Source organism: Heloderma suspectum, chromosome 6 (assembly GCF_057233095.1).
Source record: "Heloderma suspectum isolate Gila_16-S chromosome 6, 16-S_ref, whole genome shotgun sequence".
NCBI lineage: Eukaryota > Metazoa > Chordata > Lepidosauria > Squamata > Helodermatidae > Heloderma > Heloderma suspectum.
In genome coordinates this window covers 126,890,609-126,904,400 of record NC_139463.1, presented here as the reverse complement: position 1 = coordinate 126,904,400, position 13,792 = coordinate 126,890,609, and the positions used below count along the sequence as shown (strand labels likewise).

The window sequence follows — 13,792 nt, the reverse complement described above, 5'->3', positions numbered from 1 at the left end:
CATGTGTGTATAATACAATAACAATTCCTTGAGGGGATCTCTCTCTCTCTCTCTCTCACACACACACACACACACACACACTCTATCCCTTCCTGGCTATGACGGGAGTATCCAAACGGAAAGGGAGTTTCTATGGAAACAGGCCTGGATGACGAAGAGAGAAAGAGAGGTGGGGGAAGGGAAGGGAGAAGCGGCGCAGTGATGGGCGGGGGGGCAGGAATTTGCGGGAGAATGATGGACAAAACTAATTGTGACAATATGGGTTACAGTGTGGATGAATGCGGAAGAAATAATAAGAGATCAAAACTCAGCATCAGGACCCCTGGGGGAACTCCAAAAGCTTAAGCATCTGGGATCTTTTTCCTGTCATGTTACCTGTGGATACCAAGAGATCCTAGATCCACTTGAACCCACACTCTAGTCCCCTCTACTTTAAGGCATCTTAAAGAGACCTCAGGGCTCCCAAAGCCAGTCTCTAGGCACTAACGTTCGATGGCCCCTGGGACTCTGCTGACGGTGGACAGCATCTACAGCTTTCTGCATGACACAAGATCCAAAAAGCCACCACGGACCCAGCTGGCTGAAGGCCACGCTGCCCCCAGATTTCCAGTATAGTTCCTAGGAGATAACAGAGTTATTGTGTTACCTGATCCCCTCCCACCCCCCACTTTTGAGAGAACCTAAAGTTATCACAGAGCCATCTATGTTTCCTCAACCCAGCTCTGAATTAAAGCCTTGAATTAGAGCTGGCTGTGCTTTACCTTCGGTGGTGAAAGAAACTCTGCACGTGCCCAAAGGAACGTTTTATCATATTACTTCACAAGTTCCAAGGCTGAGCCCTGGCTCAAGTTTAAGGCCTAAAGCTTTGGTGAATACGTCAAAGAGTGAGGAATAAGCTCATGTATTCCCCAGGATCAGCTAAGATCTCCTATATCTGTTCCCCTATTCCAGCCCTCCCCAATGTGGTGCCCTCCAAATGTGTTGGACTACAACTCCCAGCACCCCATAGTCAGTGATGCTAGCTGGGGGATGCTGGAAGTTGTAGTCCAACACATCTGAGGGGCACCAGGTTGGGGAAGGCTGCTCTATTCAGTGTGCAGTTGATATACAGTGACTTTCTCCACATATGGCACACTTTCTCCGCCCATCAGCTCAAGATTTACAAGAATTTCCACCCTGAATTCCACCCCCCAAAAGCAACTATCACAGGATGGGAAGCAGGAGCAAAAATGGATTCCTCTCCCCCCCACACACCCTTTCCCGGTGGCAAGAAATAAACACCAGGAGAGCAGGGGGAGAGAAACAGCACGAGCATGTTTGGATTTGGGGAATCAAGTTGCTCTCCCTCCATTTGCCTGCAGTCTAAGGGGGTGGAACAGGATAGGGCTCTGAAATGGGGGGTTGTAGGGGGAGAGAAAGGACAGGATGATGGAGACACGCAAGCCGAGCATAAACAAGAGGAGAGGCAGGATGAATTTCTGCGGGCCTCTGTTGCTAGTGAGTCACAGAGGCTGAGGTCAGCAGATTGTACAGGGAGCGGCAGCAGGCGGGTGGGGGAGCAGCAACGCTGGATCTGTGCGCTGAGGGAGAGCAAACGCAAGGCCGAGAAAGGGGTGGGGGAGAGGAGAGTCACCTGTGCCAGAGACGCTTTACTGACTTGGGTGCGGATCCGCATCTTCCAAAAGCTAGAAAGGCTGCCTTATTCTGTGACCCGAGATGCTGCCATTTAGGAAAAGGAATACTCTCCCCCGAGACTGGAAAACCCGCAGAGACCGACAACGTTTGATGTGGGTTCCTACAAGTTTTGACATAACCCCTCATCCCCTAAAATGTCGATTCTGTTGATTAGAGAGCTGGACTGGGGAGACTCGGGTTCAAGTTCCCTTAGCTATGAAGCTCACTGGATGACCCTGGTCCAGTCAGTCACTCGCTCAGCCGAACCCATTTCACAGGGCTGTTGTGAGGATAAAATAGGAAAACTCCATTTTTCTTGCTCCACACAACATGTGGAGTCCAGTCACACAACATATTCAGTCCAGTCCTGTCTTCTCATTCTGGATGTGTGCGGATTTGGTGCATTCAAGACCTGCTCTGCAGCTGTCCTGAAGGCTTAGGATGTGGAAAATGTGAGCTGCAGCTATAGTTGCTACAAACTCATTTCCCCGCTCTCTGTCTCAGCTTTCCCAATTTGAAAAATGGGTAGAGCAGCAGTCCACCACAGAGAGATGAGGTTTGTAAACAAAAAAGAAGTTTGCGCAGTGAGGTTTGGGTTGAGACGGCCATCTAACCCAACACCCACCCACAGTCATCCCACATTACCTCAGAAATGGATCAGTAATAGCTGCAGCCAACAATAAATGGCAGGCAAACAGCCCACACATTCGTGTGCCTCCCAACACCGAGCAAGCGGGTCCATGATGGGAGTCAGAGCCTGCTAATATGCCCTCTCCTTCCCACATGTCATGTTCAAGTTGTACAGTTTCTCCACACTATCTATTTTAGGCTGTAAGTTCCTAGGGAGTAGAGGCCTGTTTCTGCCTATGTTCTGCCTATTAATGTGCTATGTTCACTGGTGGGGCTGAATAAATATTAGAGGTTGCGGAATTCGGGTTGCAGACCTGGAAAAAAAGAAACCTCTCTAGAAAAGAGAAACAACAGGTCTAGAGGTTGCTAGGGCAATCTGGGGGCCTAGAAAAGCAGTAGTATGGTAAAAGCACTATTACTGCCTTTTTTTTTTACCCTAGCAATGTCACCATGGATGATCTGAAGTTCAGCAAAGAGCCACTCAGAGGCCTCATTTCATGGCCAGGGATATAGGGAAGCCTGTAAAAACGTGCAATAGCTAGTTGAGATCTCCACACTTGAACAATGCTAGAAGAAAGAAAGCGGCCTGGCCAGCTGGTGTTGCTATGGTGACCGGTTAAGGCTCTAGACTAGGTAGGCCTCAGGTAAGCCAGATCCAGCTCAGCCACCCTTGAGAAGCAAATAGTGTAGTGCTAGATAAGACTGCTGAGGAGACTTGGGTTTTAAGACTTTTGGAGGGCAGGTAAAAAAAAAAAACATATTAAATAAAAACAACGAGCCACACAGAAAGTTCTAGAAGAAGGCACCAAGCCAAAGGGTGGCTCTAGAATTGCTGCACTGAGCCTGTGTGCCATGGAGACATGGGCAACTACAAGTGGCCAGATCCAATGGTAGTTGCCATAGGGACCAGAACTAGAAGTAGGGCCTGGCCTAGATCGAGGCATTGCCTTAGAGACACGAGCAAGGAGGTAGTGAGTGGCCTAGATACAGCCACTGTTGCTACGGAGACCAGAACAGGAAAATGCAATGGGTCTGGAAGCAGGCAGCTTTTCCATAGAGACCCAAGCAGGACAGACCAGACCACCAAACCAGGGACACATGGATGCAAGACCCCAAGGGGTGCCAGGAAAAAGGAGGGGTGGTGAAATTTGCCTTACCTGGACAAGCTGACCACATCTACTGGGTATCTATGTCGCTGTTCCTCAAGGTGTGGTCTCCAAATTCGCCTGAACAGGACCCTCTGGAGGGGGAAGAAAGAGGCAATGCATCATCCCAAATCTAAACTGTTTTTATCTGTCACTCCTACATTCTTCCTGACTTCATTCTGCAGCTAGAAAATTTGTACTCTGTACTCAGACCAATAAAGTATGTGCAGCTTTCTTTATTTCATACAACTTGCTCAAATCTGGGATTTTATAGAAGGGGAAAGACATGGTCAACAGGCAGGCAGGAGAAATGGGGGGATGAAGCATGAGGAGTATGTAGGTCAGAAAAAGGACCACATATTTCAAAGGAGAGGCAGAATGGGGCATGGATTCAAATATATCTCCTCATTCATGAGAACTAGAAATGTACTATTAAAAAATAAAGCTGAGATTCTCAGGAATTCAAATTCCATGTCCTCAAATCTCTTGTGATAGTCCCCACTAAGGAAGAAAACACTTTTGAAGGACTGAAAGCCTCAGGTTCTCCTCTGTCAAATATGACAGATAGACTTGGTGCACACGTAACAACAAACCATGGTTTAATTAACCCTGGTCTGTTGAATTGCGGGTTGTCATTACATGTGAACATGGAACTATGGATTAACTATGGGCTGTTAACCATGAACAACCCATGAAGAGAACCCATGGTTTGTTGTTGGGTTGTGAACTGTGGGTTGTTTAAATCATGGGTTTTCGTTACATATGAATCCGGAATTGTGGGTTCTTCATAGGTTGTTTTACCAGTCTACAGAGGCAGTGAGCAAGAGCAGTTCAAAAACCCAGTATCTTTACATGCCAGTAGTGCAATGCCACAAAGGCAGTTGGGACACAGGGAGGGAGAAAATGAAGGAGGAGGGAAACAAACAACCCAGGGACTGAGAAAACAAACCATGGTTTGTTTGATCATCTGCCAGACAAACCCTAGGTAGGGCAACAAACCATGGTTTAAATAAACCATGGGTAAGCATTACGTGTGAACGTGTGAATAGCAGCATTGACTGGGACTTCTGCGTACAGTTCTTGTTACTCTGAATCTTTAGATGAGGCTGGGCTAGAAATAAGAATGAATACAATTCCCACTGCATTTTTTTAATACTAATATATTTCCTTGGCATCTCTCAATAGTAGAAAAAATTGTTTGCTTTCAACATCTTTCCTTCAAATGTTCTGCCTGACATTTTACAGAATAGTTGCACCCATTTTACACCCACAAAATTCATGAAAAACCAACATTATCCATGTTTGCACAATAAAAATAAATGTATGTCTCCCACCTGCACAGACTGTGCATGCAGAAAACGTTCAAGTTTAGATATATTTGTATTACTAGAAAAGAACCAAATAATTGCAGGGTTCTCTATACCACTAAAAGGCAGATTCTGGAGTGAACAGTACAGGATAGATCAAACCCAAACTGTTCTTATATTCAGCCTGATAAAAAATCCAGAAACCTTAAAAACAACAACCAAAAAAAGGATGTCACCAGCTTGCAAAGTTGCTATTTTTATAGACCTTGGAGCCCCGGTTTGTGGAAATGTTGTTCTGCAGATAGCATGGCCATGAAGCGCAAAACGTTTGGTCTTCTCCCTTCCCATCCAAAACAACTCCTTCTCTCAAGCCTGCTTGTGCTTACCATTTTAAGCTAAGGGAGAAGGGCCCACATAAGGATTCCGTGGCGAGCATCTGCCACGGAACACCCCTGGCTTTATCACTGGTTTTAAGCCACAACCTCCTGTGCCTCCCATCCCTCGATATAATTTTTTTCAGGAGCAAATCCTGGGTTCAAATCCAGACTCCTCTGTCTTAGCAGGCCTCGCTACTAAGCAAAGGCTGCAGAAGGCCTTAATTTAATCCTTCTTTTAAACACTAGATGTAATTCCCCTTCAGTACAGGATCGTAAGTCCTGGCTCACACCTGCTAGATACCTCTTCAGAGAACCCAGGAGTCTGGGTTCCTAACTGCGACAGTACCTACCCTGCTCTCCCCCACTGGAATCAACAGAGCCTACAGCCCCCACTGCTTTCCAACTGTATCCCCCAAGCATTGAGCCTCCAAGCTTGCACTGCAGAGGGAACCCGATCCCCTTCCATTTCCGGAGAGCCTGTGATCTCAGCGCAGCCGACTGTGTTGCGTTAGCATCCACCTCCCAAGCTTAACACTAGAAGAATGCAGCAAGGCGGGGTGAGGGGGGAACCTTTCTAGCTGCCAACGAAAAGGAGGCTGCTGCCTCCAAGTCACTGCCTGCTGTATTCAAACAGCACAACCCTTGCTGCGTAGAGGATCAGAGCACAAGGATCACTTGGAGGCATGGGCTGCTGCGATCGCTGTATGTGTGTCTCAGAAACTGGAGCTACCTGCACGCGCAGGTCAATATTACAGCTGAGTGTAACTGAAGATGGGGATGTGATCTGTCATGCTTGGACTGTCTTGGCTGGAATGGGATTCATGTCTCGGGTAGAGACTGGGGTGGGGGGAATATACATTCCTATGCACAACAGGAAAATGTCAAGGAAAGTGAGTGTTGTAGGCCTATTAGGGTATGTTGGATGAAATTCTGATATGTGGGTCAAGCAGAGTGGCGAACAGGTGCCATCCAGTAGAAATGATCTGTGTGTAACCCTCAGCAGCGTAAAGTAAATGGGTCTGTATGTTTCGCATACTGTAGGTATGACGTAATTCCAGAATGAACAATGTGGTCAAAAACACAGAGAATGCTGTCAGCTGTAGGCCAATGTCTTGGATGGTGTCTTGAGGGGGTGGAGGAGGAAGAGGAGGAAAACAGGGAGAAGAGTCAGGAAAACTGATGGCACTTGCTCCTGGGCCTTTCACAGGAAATCTGAAAGCAATTGTGCTAGGTACATCATTAGAGCTGGATATAACAAGAGCATTTGGGGTGGGCATTTGGGAGCTATTTGTGCACAGTTGACAGGCATAGCCTGATGTAAGAGGTCTTGGACACAGCCTGATATAACAGCAGCCCAGAGATCCAGGTTGAGAACTGTGAGACATGTGCCCAGTGGCGTAGTCCGGTATGATTTTGGTGAAGCATCACATCAAGTCAGCTTAAACAAGTATGCGCGCACATGTGTGTGCAATGTGCACATGCACACTCCTCTGTGAGTGAGCGAGAGAAGGATAAACACAATAGCTGAGTGTTCAGGGGTAGGAGTCAGGTACAGTTGGATGGACCTGGGGGTTCATCAGATAGGCACAGCCCGATGTAACTTCGACTGCTAGTGTCAGGCAGAGTTCAGCCGATGTCATTATGAAGCTAATAAATAACCCCGACAAATTATTTTTCCCTTTCTAGCCCAACAAGAAAATCACTTTTAAGCCAAAGGAAGTAGCCAAGCGCTCACAAATCATTAACCGAAAAACAACACCAGGTGTCACCATAGGAACACCAAACCAGTTGTTTTCCCCTCCTCCCCTTCTAAACCAAGAGGGCAAACAGCAAAGGAAGTCACTTCAGATCAAGACAGAGGACTAGGTCCACCAGTTCTCTGGGCAACAGCCCACCATCGACACGGGGAACTTGTTCCATGGCAACAAGAACTAGCCATCCACTGCTGCCAACAATGCACAAGATCTTGAACTCAGATCGTCGGAGAGGGAGAAAGGACTCTCTTTTATCACAGGCCAAGGATATTTAGACAACTGTTCCTTTAAAAATAAGGAATGCCTGTATGAAGCTTCACAGCATCCAGAATCAACTGACAAGGCAGGAAGCAAAGGCACAGAAGAGATCTGAATTATTATTGCCCAGTTGCCTATTGTTTCTTTTTTAAAGGGACCAAAAAACCCTGACTGAAGCGATACACGCTTTTCAAACATACAACCCCCAAAGCTGCTGAGGACTGATACTTCACACCGCAGCAGACTGCTTGGTGAACTGCTATCACACGCAAATAAATGTTGGGTGGTCCTTCTTCTCCAAGTTCCTGTGCCTTGAAATGACATACAAGACCATGCCTCCTTAAGCAAACGCTCCCCCCACAGAACGGGATACCACCCCCCCTTAAACTTCTTTGAACAATTATATGTATAAGTATTAAAGTGTATTGTTCTATAACCATAGATTATTTTTGTTTTTAAAATAATAGGAGTAAAAAGAAAGGGGAAAGCCTGGCAAAATCATAATTCAGGGTGCCTGGAATTGCACTAAAAGGATCGATGGAGTGGGGTCCGGAAAGCCTCCATGCACATAGATATAGGAGCATTGCTTTCTTATGCTGATCTATACAGTCTTGAGTGGTGAATACAATCCCTCCCCCGCCCCCGTGCACACACACACCCAGTTCACACATAATGCCCAATTCCTGGATTAAATAATCTAGCAACTGGTATGGCTGTGCGGGAGTGAGTGAGCACACTGCCTCCCTCCTGCTTGCCACTTCCGCTTTCCAAAACAACCCAGGAATGCCCTGTTCCTGGGCTGTTATTCTGACATCTAAACCTGGAATTCCAGGTTGTTTAGGGGTTAAACAACCCAGAGTTAACCCATCAACAAACCATGGGCAATTGTTGGGTTAACTCTGGGTTGCTTAACCCTCAAACAACCCAGAATTCTGGGTTCAGAAGTCACGATAATCCAGGAATGGGGCATTCCTGGGTTGCTGACTGACATCGAAAGTTATGAGTGCATGGGAGGCACCATGCTCACTCATTGCTACTTGACCCCGACAATTCCTGGGTTAAACAATGAAGGAATTGTGATGTGAAATCTGGGTCATTCAGATTCATTAATCCAGTACTACTAACACTTCATTTAAAATGGAATAGGATCTACCCCACCCCACCCCATACACAATTCATCATAAAAAAGGGGGAAAATTCACCCATTTTTACCACTTTTTGACACTATATGCATAGGAGGTCCCCCCATACTCTTAATTAACCCATACGCTTATAGGCTAAGCAGTCCCATACTCTTAACTAACCCAGAATAACTATGAATCCCCAGTCTTGTATTCAGTCATACAGCTTTATTATTATAATTCTGATTTTTAGGCTAGCTCCCAATGCTATCTCACCCCCAAATACACACTTATGTGGGTGGGGAGGGAAGGAAGAGAATCCACTTTTTAAAAACCATTTCTAGCCACCCCAGAGAAGAGTACTAAGCGTATGAAGGAGTAGCCAATGCACACTAAATGATCTTGGAAACGTGCTCCACTTGAGAGTACGAAGGATGGTTAAAGTGTGCTAAGATGTGTCTTTACCTACATTTAATCCTTGTAAAATGCAGCCTTAGGACACACATAGCGTTACAGAGCAAAGTATTGTGTACCAGGAGCCCTTCTTGAACGTTTCAGCGCCTCCCATTTCCAAGCAAAGGCCTTTCTGATGCTTTCCATGGAAGGATGACCTTTTCCATGCGAGACAGCTCGTTCCTGTTAGCAGCAAAAGGAGGCCTGGCTCGTGTAACAGGAGTGAAAAGAGAGGCAGTACTAAACCGACAAGAGGAGAAAAACAACAAGAGGGAGAGCGGCCAATGTAACAATGAAGATCAGAAAGGCTTGGAAGCTCTCCAGGGAAAACACAACCAAGCCTGCCACATGGTCCCATGGAAGTGCCCTACGCCAGGCCTGCCTGGCAGCAAAACAAGATGGCCGCCGGCCTGCCACAAGGCCTCTGTCAGCAGCCTCTTGCAGGCCTCCATGTGGACACATGCTCGAGAAACACAGCCCCATGCTGAGAGCTTATTCTTATAAAATGACAATGGCAAAGGCTTTAGAAAGTTCCCGCTGTCCCTATTCTTCTCACTCTGTGTATCAGTTGGGTAGGCATAGCCTTTGTACTGAAGTGTCTCCTTCCGATATGCACATTTGGCTGGTGGGGCTGAGGGACTGAGCTATGAGCAGCAATTCCTTATTTCAGCCTTCCCAAACCTGGCACCCTCCAGATGTGTTGGACTACAACATTAAGCCCCCACCCCACCCCCATTTCTGGAATTTGCCCTCTCAAGGGAAGCTTGCCTGGACCCCACCCTTTCCAATGCCAGCAAAGGCTTTCCTGTTCTCCCAAGTTTTTTTTTAAAAGTCAAAGTCTTTGAAAGTATTTTTGAATATTTTAGTATTTTTGTGTTCCATTATCTTACTGCCTGCAACGTTATTATCACAGTCCCTGCAATGTGATATTTTATTTTATGCTGTGTTAGCACATTTATTAGGTTTACATGGTTGATTTTATTGTGATTTTTTTGGTATTTTTTAATTATTGTAAAGCCTAGAGAAATGTATTTTATGAGGCTGGGGGATGCTGGCACATCTGGACGACACCAGGGGGGGTTTTTGGCGGGAGGGGTAGAAAGTAATACTGACTTACCTTACAGAACTGTTGGGAGGATTACAATTAGATAATGCAGGTGAAGGACTTTAAACACTTGAAAACACTATTTATTGTTAAGATTTGCACAACAGTATGTGGCGGGGGGAAATATATGGACTTTTAAAATGTTTCTTTTTTGTGTATTTTTCTATTTTGAAGGGGGGGGGTGTTAAAATTTTCCAAAATATGATGATGTCCCTGGATGGAAGAGAATGGTATGCATGTTTACATATCGTTTACCACAAAACCTGGTGCGCTGAGAAGCATTACTTGAAAATGGGCTGTCATGTGGCATGGCTTTCGCACGTCTTTCATCTACATCTACTGCATTGCCCATGCCAGCTCTGCAATTCTTCCAGTCTGTGGACTGGGCTGTGCATAGATTGCAGGGGCCAGGTGCATTAAGTTGGCGCATCAGAACTTCTCCCTTCAAAGCCCTAGGGCACACAGAAAACCTCTACATCACAGGTCTTAAAATGGGGAGGTTTTCCACACTTCAGCAAAATTCCAGATGTAAAGTGCATTCTTGAAATATGAGGTTAATGTAAAGTGCATTATCTAAACATGAAATAAATGTGTGCCTGTGTGCTTGTGTGTCTGTACATGTCCATGTGCGTAAAATTGCCTTTGCATACATCACAGAGCTTTCTACATTTTTGCTTAAGCATCATGGGGTGATGCCGTTTTTCCTGTTGACTGGGCTTTGTCCCCTCCCCTTAAACCTCTGTGGAGGCCCCCCCCCCCCACATGCACACACAGTCACACAAAATCCCCCAGATGTCTAGCCACCGTTGCTCAACATGGCAAATGCCCAGGCACATTACATAGGAATCACACTGTTGCATATAAAACACATACCACCATTTGCAGGCATGTGCGCAACAGAAAGCATTACACACATACACACACCCAAAGCCTCTCAGATACACAATATATATGTGCAGTCACAATCACATTCTCACAAATACATACATGGCTGCTATTAAAGACTCATTATTAAATACATATCTTTGTCATCTTGTACGCACGACCCCTTGACTAGAACCTCAGATGTAATCACATTTGACAGTCTCTAGCTCTTGTGTGTGCATGAGCACATGTAACAGTGCGTGCAATAGTAGCCCTAATGGTTGTGAAGAGAGTAGAGAGGAAGACCTAAGTGAGGGATACAGGTGAGGTGTTTGAAGAGTATGAGATATAAGTAGGGGCTAATGGAGGGAAGAGATCATGGCGGAAAGTACGTGTAGAAATGTGTTTATGAAAAATTGGGTTTGTAGGGGCATAGCAGAAGATGTGAACAAGCTATGAAAACATGTGTGTACGACAGCAGGGGGCGTGGCTACAGGGTGTATTCTGTATGTTGTGGGGCAGGGGAGAATATGTGAGGGGGAGAAGTGCATGTGGTTATGAGGAAATTTGGACAGTGGGGCGAGGCATAGATTGAAACTGCCAAAAGATTGCAAGAGAAACCTGCACAAAGAGGAAATCAAAGTGTTGTGTGTTTGCATCTAAAAAGGCAGTGTGGGAGCATGGCAAGGGGAGGGGGGAGAGGCATTGCTCCAAGTATGCATGCGGAAATGGCGTTATAAAGATAGTATGAGAGATCCTAGAATTCATTCTCGAAGACCAAACTAGAAAAAAAACATGTGTCTAAAAATTTGAAAATGGCTCCCAGGAATCTGAATATCATTTCAACCATTGCATAGCACTCACCACTAAAGTCTGAGGCTGGTTGCTAAAACATTTAACTGTTTCCCAGCCCTCGCTCAGGAGGGCACGACAGCATATGAATGTGCGCGACTGCCCTGAGTTTTTGGCTGAGGAAGGATGTACAGCAGAAGTGGCCTTGTCATGCACCGAGATGAAATGGCAGTGCTCTTGCGCAGTTCCCTTTAATTTCTAATGGGGCTTCTGTAGGAAATCTCCCCACTGGGTGGTGCCCATGTTAACTAGTTGTGAGGGGTTCCCATGTGGACTTTCTTCCTCAGCCATCAAAATGTTTTGGACCAGGTTCTGACGAACAGTGGCTTAGAGGACTGTGTCTGGATGGAATATGATGCTCCACTCGGCATGCAGGACTGCCCATGCATGCACAATTGTATGTATGTGCCAACAATAGATGTGGGATACAGTTAAGACAAAAGAAGGAACTGTGGGGTAAGGTATATCAGGTAAATAGGAGATTAGCTCTGGGGTATGTATGTCTGAATTGTGTGGGTTTGTGCAGGGGACTAAACAGGAGCTGTGAAGAACTCAGGATCTGTTTATCAAGTGCACATGGACATGAAAGAGAGAGAGAGAGAAATGTGACATCTAATTACAGGAGAGCTCAGAGGTTGTGAAGAAGGGAATGGGAGAACTATACAGGGATATACACCCAAAGCATGTGAGAGGTTGGAGAAAATAAATATGAGAATGTGAAGAAGGAATCTGTACCACTAATGGGCTTTTTTAAAAGAGTAGTAAGAAATGGCTTGAGCACATAAGATGTGGGATGTTGAGCATGTAAAGGCATATACACAGGGGCATCAGCTATGGGGGCAGTACAAGGTATTTATCCAGATGCTGGGGGGCTGTGCAGGTAACGTCTGAGGAAGACAAATTCTTGAGATGCACCAGGGTTGTGTTGTGGGAAGGAAGGCAAGGCAAGGCAAGGCAATTCACAATGTTTAACCCTTCTGCGAGGAACAAGAGAGTAAGGATAAGATGGGAATGGAGAAACCTCTCCTAATGAGGTCAGTCGCACAGGCCCTCTCCATGGTGGGGCCCTGTTCTAGGCTGACCCTCGTTGTCCACTAACACACATGCCCCCCTTAAATATAGACCTTCCTGCAGACATCTCCTACTTCTAGCTGAGCTGTAGGAAACTTCGGGAAGGTTATATCCCTTTTTTAAAATCCCAAATGCCCAGATTCTTACACACACTTCCCCCAAACAGACAACCCTTTTAGTCTCTGATCCCACAATAGCCTGGTCTTTCCCTCTTTGAACCCCCAACAAACCCAGAGTTACCGAGAATATGCGGCGCCAACTGGAAAGCTTAAATGGCAAAGACCCCTCTGAACATCTCTGACCCACCCTCGCACGCCTCCCCCACCTCCCACCAATAGCTCTCTCAGCTCCACTTGCTAGAATCCCAGATCCACCCCACAGGATGGATCTGGGAGGCACCAAAACAACCCGCTATTTGGGGTTCTAAAAAAAATCCGGACCCACCGACACCAAGCCCTGGGTGAGCCACGCGAGGCTGCTGGTCTCGGAACCCGAGAGCCCGGATCGCCTCGGCCCAACTTCCGAGACGCCCCACACGGTCTCCGCTCCATCTCCAAGCAGGGTCAGAACGTGCCCAGAGGAGCCCAGATCGGATGCCTCGGCTGAATTTTAGGGCTCTCCTCTCCGCCCTCCATCTCCTCTCCGCCCACGCCACCCCCGCCCAGGAGCGCGTCACAGCTCCTCTCCCGACCCCTGGGTCGCAGGGCCGGGCCACGGGAGCCTGGAGACTTCCAGATCCCGCGCGCGGCTTCCCAACGCCCTCCCCGAGAGGAGGAAGAGCGGGAGAAACTTTCCTTTTATGGGGGGGGTCTTCCCTGTTCCTTTCCGGGGCTGGCGCAAGCGGGCTGCGGGGTCAGCTTGACCCTCGCGCCCCAAGGCCTGACCGCCCCCGCCCGTGCCCAAACACGCAGCGGGCTGGGGGGCGGCGCGCTCCTGCGCGGGTCTCGGCGCGGCGGCGGGCGACTCCACCCGCCGCCCCCGAGCCCCCTGCCCTCTTCCCCGGGGTCTTCCCACGGCCGTGCTTCGCGAAGCCGGGGGGCGGGCGCGGGGGGCGGGCGCAGCGGCCGGTTTGGCGCGCCGGAGCGCCGCGCGCAGCAAAAACAAGCCGCCAGCCTGAGCCAGCGGCGCCGGGCCTGGGCGGGCGAGCCTCGCCCCTGGCGCGGGAGGGGCCCTGCCGGGGG

General features: G+C 47.6%; 1 protein-coding gene across 8 annotated transcripts in view; it reads right to left on the bottom strand.

Moving 5' to 3' along the window:
* The window catches only part of ZBTB4 (zinc finger and BTB domain containing 4), a 33,790-nt gene that overhangs the window by 5,306 nt on the left and 14,692 nt on the right, over positions 1-13,792 (bottom strand). For 7 of the 8 annotated variants that reach the window (XM_084806795.1, XM_084806792.1, XM_084806796.1 and 4 more), the window contains one exon: positions 3,462-3,544. The gene's annotated coding sequence lies outside the window, so the exon portion shown is untranslated. Of the gene's footprint in view, positions 1-3,461; positions 3,545-13,055; positions 13,788-13,792 lie in introns of those variants that run through there. The other variant, XM_084806799.1, reaches the window with a different exon arrangement.